We start from the raw sequence: 8,066 nt of genomic DNA, 5'->3' as shown, positions 1-8,066 counted from the left end.
TAAAATAAATTCAGTTTGCATGTATTTACTGGAATTAAGTCTTTTGCTGAGAAAGAAATAACTTGTTTTGTGATAAGTTACAGCCAAACAAGGCAAAAAAATTACACCAGTCCTTACAAAATAATTATTTTCGTGTCAAGTCTTAATCCTTTTCAGGAAGTCCTTTTCATATTTCCTTATGATAATTGGTGATATACCTACACACTAATTGTGAGTTATCTTGATATTTTAGTTGTATTTATTTCAAGAATTTATCTATTAATTAATTAATAACATACACCATAATCTATCCAATGCTTGTTATTGTGATCTATGATTCATTATTACAAAAACCAGAACATACTGCAGATGCTGATATTTTCAGGAATTGTATCATCGACTGCAGTATAAACTGCAGTTAAAACAACCTTTCCTGTTCATTATAATTTAATTTAAATACCTAGTCACATTTCAGAGACGTTACGCAAGCTATTTTCCTTTTTGTTGTATTTATATTAAGGCATGTTCTACATTCAAAAGAGCGCTTTAAGTTACCAAAAGAAACAGTAACAATCTAGTTGGCCTTTGGTTCTTCAAAAAGCCCGGTGAAAAAAATATTTAATTTTAACACTATTTGACTATCTTAATTTTCAAAAACAGCTCTCATTCGTTTGAATTCATTCATAAGCATATTGTAAGTTACGTAAAACTATGCAGAAATGCCATAACATATATATGGTGTTGCGACAAATAACATTCAAATAAATGGAAATGTATCGTATGTTAAATGACAAGTAATATTCAGTTGCCTAATTTTTGAGAACGTTGTTCAAAACATAAAATTCTTAAAACTTTCTCAAAAGAAACTATCGTTTTGCGAAAGTATTATGTTATTATAAAAAGATTTCAACATAAACGACCATGTCCAGCTGGAGACTTTTAAAATATGCAAATGTTTGAAGGAAACAACACCGAAAAATAAAAGAAAGATTTGTGTCACTAAAAACAACTAATACATTTAAAGTATAAACCGTATTAATTTTCTTTTTCATCAATTACCACTCTTATTTTGTCTGCATGTAAACATAATAGGTACCTACCTGTTGCACAGTTCCAATAAACCTATAATTATTCATAAACTAAACTAAAAGTATAACAAAGTATCTATATTTAATTAAATCTGTAACAAGTTGTAATAAATGAAATCTTCCTGGTTGTGAACAATTGTCAATTTTGAATTACTTACGAGAAGCAATGCTCTAGCATGATTGATACAATCGGAATTGGTAAATTGTAACATATAATCTTTATGTACAATATGAAACACAAAAAAGTGCGGACCTTTAGAGGGTGTAAACTTGATGAAATATAAAATCGCACGGTGAGTCAACAGCATAGCTAAAGGCAGAAAAGTCTATTTAGAAAACCACAACAATTTGCAATTCAAAATTAGCGCTGCGCGTGAATGAGCAACGTAGGTATGTACCGAAGAGCAAATTGCGATAAAAATTCTGCAGCTACATTGGTAGAGAATGTAAACAGTGCTGGTTATCGAACGCCTAAAGTATACATAAGCAATTTACTACTACATTTAATGTTTAGACAGCTATCACGATATAAGTCCCTATAGGAACACTCGCGACTGTAAATTAGTTTCAAAGCTTGCACTCGCTGCAAATGATAAGGATGCAGCAACGGTTCCTTTATTTGCCACACTGTCCGTGCTATTTCGCGAGTACTGTTTTGGGGATTGTCTTTTATGAAATTAAATATTTCGTTTTCTACAGCGGCGATATAGTTCAAATCCATAAATAACTTCATCCATTGGACGAGCCTGAAATGTCGAATAAAAATTTTCCTCTTTGCACACATTTTTTTATTTATTAAGAACAATACTCAAGGTATTAATATTTTCGGGGTCAACCTACCCTTTTGTTGGACATACATTAGGTTTGTATCCTGAACAAACACATGTGAAGCACTTGAGTTCTTTCTCCACTATCAATTTGTTCTCTATTTTCTAGCCAAAATTTTACCTAACATTTATTATTGTGTGACAATTTCGTCAAGCCTCGCTTTCCCCCATAGCATTCACCTTCAAAATTTCTTTATGACAAAGTCATCTGCTAATTATCGCACAAGGAAAATTTTCAAATGATAGACGGAGACTGTATAAAGGTATTATCATTAACAAGCAGATGGCAATTAATCTAAATTTTCATGCTCTCTGACTTATGCACAGCATCAAAGAATCTCGTTGTATAGTCTCTCCCGTCACTGTCTTCCTTCTGAAGTTTCAGCTGCTTCAGCAATATAGCAAACTTTTCGAAACTTCCAACTTGTCTTATCACTTACGTAGCCTTTACATATGGCGCAACCGACATTATATTTCTGAAACATCTGCATATTCTCGTAATTATCCTTTGACGGTATATCGATGCACGAAGAACTAGCACCGATCTGATAATCACTTTCACGATTTTTCTGCGGTTTTTACTAACTCACGATCAGTTACGTATTCGAGCACCTAGGCGCAATATAAATAAACATATTCTAAACAGTCTGCTTCACTTTCTTGATTTGACTTAAACTCCTCCTCTTACCGATTTCATCGCATTAAGGGCTGACCTGAACAGAGTGTCATCGTGAAGACACAGTAGATAGAGTAAATTATGTTCTGTTTCCATTGTTTTTGCACCTGACTGCGCGACAGTGTTTTTTACGAATATCTGGATATATTTGTACGTACATACGTATGTGGTATTCTTTAATTCCCCGCAGATTCTAAACGGCTGGACTAATTTTAATCAATGCGGTGCTTATCGATTGGTCTAAACCAACCGACAGTTATACCAAAACCGTAATGGCAGCCGTAAAATACAAAATGACGGACATAAAATACAATATGATGGCAGAGGCGAAAAACAAATTCGCGTACCGTACTGAGCGGCATATCAGTTAATAAACCCTTTAAAATCAACATGTTGCTTTCTGGACTATTTTACAGCAATATGTTCCGTTAAAAAATTCCACAGTCTGAATGTTGTATTGTTAGAATCTCTACATCTACATGTTTCTTTAAATTTTAGTAACACAAAGTCGTTAATAGTAAACCAATTAAAAAATCAAGAAAACCGACTGTGTATAAAAGCGAGCTAAAAAACAGAAACAAGATCTGAGAATAAAAGTAAATTAAAAATTTAATCAAATACATATTTGATTAAATGATTTTGCATTCTTTTTAGTTACAATAAAATAATAAATACTAAAAATCCGCATTATTTTTAATAAAATGGTTCTGTCTGTCTGTAATACCGAAATAAATGAATTTCTTGAAAACTCATGCAGTATTAAGACAGAAAAGATCCTAAAAAATTGTTTTATCTATCTGTCTGCTTGTACCGGCTTATCTTCAAAACGGGTGAATAAATTCCGATGAGACTAAGCGAAACTTTTTCCTTCGCTTTTTTTTAATGCATATACCTTGAAGGAATTGCTTCAGTTTTTAAAAGCAAAAGGTAAGGCTTCTTTTTATAAATATCACTTAATATTACAGTTACTTTTTTCTGCAAACTGTATGTCGCTCTGCTGCAACGTAAAAGAATATGTTTATTATATTCAAATAGAGGCAATGTATCGCATATGGTGACTAATGCTGCTATTTAGGTGTTTAAAGTACTAGACAAGGCTTTATTAAGGTAATTCAACTTGTTCAATTTATATACGTGATTAACACGTAAGTAAACCAATTCATGTTTAATTTAGAATTAAAACTAGGTACCAGACGCAGATCGCGGTTAGATCTTATTGGATCACATAGCGTAATATTCGAATAAAGTCAATGTATCGCCATATTGTAAATAATCTGTCTGAACACCTCTTGATACTTCTCCTATACTTTGCCACTACCATTTTACAACCAAATTTAGGCTTCCCATTATAGTTAACTTGAGAATTTTGGCATAAATCGTAGTCATATTTGAAATAAATATAAAGGAGACTGTAATGTAATGATAAACAAAAAGGAAAGGTCGTACCCCAACTAACCACAACAGTCTTGCGTTGAAAATTGAGTTAAAAATGCTCACAACGTATAAGTGAGAGAAACACGAGTCCGCATTTTTTTAACTGTTGTGGTTACTTGGGGTAAGACCTTTCCTTTTTGTAAATCGTCAGGAATTGGACCAAAACAGTAATCGAAGAAAAGAATCGAAATTTTGTTGAACGTTTCACTTCCTTATTGTGGATTCTTCAACAACAAAATATTTTTCTGAGTGAAGAGTGAACTTTTCCATGCGATGACCAGCTATCTAAAATTCTGATATAATGAAAATATTTATCTAGTTGTCTGGTCATTTTGCTTTTCTTTTCCCCAACTGGAACATTACCTGACACAATTAAGTAACAAGCACCCACAAGGTCATAATTAAGAAAATTTGTACGGCGGTTTCTATAATTATATTCACCGGTACTGAAGAACTTCCTTATTTTGCGAATGCTGCAGAAAAATAATTAACTAGATACGTTTAGATAAGTAATTTTATATGAAACAGATAAACAAAAATTCCAAATAAGTATGTATGTATTATCATCATAAAGTCGTCAGTCCTCAGATTGGTTGGACACGCACCTTTCCACCTTCTACTCCTGAGCTAATCTTCGCATTTCCGTAAAACTAGAACATACCACATCCTTAATTATTGGTCAACAGTAATCTAATCTAGGTCTACTTCTACTCCTCTTAACTCTTGTTTCTGGTTCTACTATGTCTCCGACTAGCCCTTCATGCATGGGAAGATGTCCTACCAACATATCTCTTATTGATTCTATTCTCATATTCTTTCTAAGTCCTCTTCATTTCTAACCTTCTCTATCCATGGTATCCTCATTATTCGTCTGTAACATCACATTTAGAACGCTTCTAACTTTTTCTTGTTTCCATGTTTCGCACCCGTACAGCGCCGCAGACATATACTTTTAACAATCTAACCATTCGCAAGCATAGAAGTAACTTCCTTTTATTGAAGGTTACTTGACCCTGCGCTATCTTCTGTTTTATAACTCCACTGCTCTTTCTATCCTGAGTTATCTGACTTCCTATATGTATACCGAAAATCAGACACTTCTTCTAATTTTTCGTCTCTTGACTGTATATTCGTGTATGATACAGCAGAATTATTTGAACAAAGCCCTTCTAAAGGCATTGATACCAAAGTATGACATTGTAACAGTAATTTTAACTATTATTGTTATTTCTTTTGCTAAATCTGCATACTTTTTTACAAAATTATATACCTACACGTCAATTTAATTTAATTCATAGGTACGCATTTGCTACCACTTAATTGTTCTAAATAACATTCTACTACTAAGTTAGATAACTGGATTAAATAAATTTTCANGGAATAGTGGATTGATAGGATGTGTAAAGAAGTAGAAGAAAAGTTTGAAGTAGGTAAAACCGATGAAGCTTATAATATAATTTCATAATAAGAAACGGGGCAGGGGTCATTCTGATAGAAAATGAGGAAGAAGCAGATAGGTGGAAAGAATATTTAGACAACCTATACGCAGGCCCTGAGTTAGGAGATATATAAGAGAAGGACGATAGTGTGGAGACAAATGAGTTAGGTTATCCGATAATGAGAGAAGAGTTCGATGTAGCATTAAAAAACTTAAAGAATAATAAGGCGCCAGGTGTAGATGGGATACAGGGGAAAATTCTAAAACATCTGGACAAGAGGTTAAAGATCGTATGTTTGAGCTAGTTAGTCACATTTACGTGACGGGGAAAGTTCCAGAGAATTATAAACGAAACGTGGTAGTAACCATACCCAAAAAGAGAGGCGCGGATAGAACAATTAGCTTAACTTCCCATGCGTCAAAAATCCTAACTAGAATTGTAAAAAGGGCGGAAGAACTATTAGGGCAAGATAAGTTTAGAAGAAATACAGGAACACGCGAGACCATTTTAGCTTTACGGATAACAATAGAGAGAAGAAAAGAAAACACATCGAAGACGCGATCAACATCATTAAAAACAGTACAACCGTAGTGACAGATATACAGAGGCAAAAGATTAGTATGCTTAGACTTGCAGATGATATAGCAGTATTAGCATCTAGCAAGGAGGAGCTAGAGATAGCTTTAAGTAAAATGAAGGCGATTTTGACAAAACAGTACTGTATGAAAATAAATAAAAGTAAAACAAAAATACTGGTGTGCAAGAAAAGTAGGGAAAGAGCGAATATAAAGATAGGAGACGAAAAATTAGAAGAAGTGGCCAATTTCAGATATCTGGGATGTCAGATAAGTCAGGAGGGAAGAAGTAGTTGGGATATAAAGCAAAGGATAGTGCAGAGTCGACTCGCCTTCAGTTAAGAGTCACTTCTATGCTCGCGAACGGTTAAATTAGAAATTCGAAAAAGTTTGTTAAAGGTGTATGTGGGCGCGACGGAAAAGAAAAGGTTAGAAGCGTTCGAAATGTGGTGTTACAGGCGAATAATGAGGATACCGTGGATAAAGAAGGTTAGAAATGAAGACGTATTAGAAAAAAAAAGGAGCAGAGGGCTCTATGGATGTCAATAAGAAATAGGCGAGATAGGTCACAGGCGCGAAGGTCTAGTCAGAGGCCTATTAGAGGGGGAAACAGGAGTTAAGAGGGGTAGAGGGAGACCTATATCAGATTATTGTTCGCAAATGGTTAAGGATGTGGGATGTTCTAGCTTTAGGGATGTGCGATGATTAGCGCAGGATATGGAAGAGTGGAAATACGTCTCCAACCAGTCTTAGGACTGACAACTTTATGATGATGATGATGATGCGTTAACATAAGGAGCGCCAAAAAGAGTCGATAGTTGCCAAACTATTTATTTTTTTTTCGGGGATTACTTCGTAGCCTACTCTTACTTCATTTTCGTAGTAGTTATTGAGAGGCTTCATAAATCTTGCTACCTTGCTAAGTCTTATCATTTTTTTGTATAACCAGAGGCTTGAGTATTACATAGACCAAACATAACCCGAGAAAGTAAAATAAATAAATTTAACCAACAAGGCAGGCAACAACATTACAATGTAATTACAAAAGATCTCCAATATTTATAGAAAACATTGAGAAAAATTTACCAAACAATTAACCAATTAGAACTAGCGAAGGCTTTTGATAATAATAAATACACATTTTCACTGCCGTATTGCATGCGTGTTACACATAATTTCAGCCTACAGGAGAAATTTTTTTTTTACATATACTATATTGCCTGTTTAATTTTAGTGAAGGAAATACATACTAGCAAATCGTTTTCCACAAGAAAATAAAAAGAAAACAATTATTTTTAATAATAATTAACTCTGCAGTAGTTTCAGGGAGTTATACATTCCTTGAACGTTATTAGTGAATATATAACTAATTGTTCTTAGGGTGCTGACGATTTTCTGACAAATCATTTTATACCTACAACCATATCCATATCAAGGGACAGATATTTTTTAATATTACACAGTATAAAAACTGAAACCGCACCAATTTTCCATCCATTACTACAAACTACCTCAGGTTAATGAGGGAAAATTTTTGTTGCTGTTTGACACCCCTTAGTGGTCAGAGCATTGGTGCGTAAAGCCAAAAGTCCTGAATTCGATTCCCGGCGGGGTTGTAACAACAGCAACAAAAATTTTCCCTCTTTAACCTGAGGTAGTTTACAGTGGATGGAAAATTGAAGATGAATTTTCACACTAATACTGTAACCACAGCTATTGGGATCCGTCAAATGGGAGGAGCCTAAAAACATGACGCCGATTAGGGAAAATTTATCGTAGTTCCTATAGTGTACCGTGCAATTTCCAAGTTTTTAACTTACGACAAAATTATAAGTATTGACACAATATGTGATTGGACTGACACAAATCCTCGGAAAGGAAATTTCGTTGAAGGTGAGCGTGTTTTTAATGCCAATCACATTATAAAATTCGGAAATAACAAATCCGGAAGCTAGCCTTCAAATTCCGTCAAGTGTACTGCCTACTTTTTACAAACTTCGGATTTAAAAAGTGATTCACGTTATATAATTGGTGAGGTGATTCTGGGT

At 34.0% G+C, this 8,066-nt stretch overlaps 2 protein-coding genes across 4 annotated transcripts in view; one reads left to right on the top strand and one right to left on the bottom strand.

The window, feature by feature from the left end:
- The window catches only part of LOC108741963 (cartilage oligomeric matrix protein), an 84,494-nt gene that overhangs the window by 13,397 nt on the left and 63,031 nt on the right, over positions 1–8,066 (top strand). The gene's annotated exons all lie outside the window — the stretch shown is intronic.
- Positions 1–8,066, bottom strand: part of LOC108741959 — a 55,009-nt gene that overhangs the window by 27,675 nt on the left and 19,268 nt on the right. The gene's annotated exons all lie outside the window — the stretch shown is intronic.

This window comes from Agrilus planipennis, unplaced genomic scaffold, assembly GCF_000699045.2.
Source record: "Agrilus planipennis isolate EAB-ADULT unplaced genomic scaffold, Apla_2.0 scaffold295, whole genome shotgun sequence".
NCBI lineage: Eukaryota > Metazoa > Arthropoda > Insecta > Coleoptera > Buprestidae > Agrilus > Agrilus planipennis.
The sequence above is the reverse complement of the archived record's forward strand: the minus strand, read 5'-3'. Positions and strand labels throughout refer to the sequence as shown.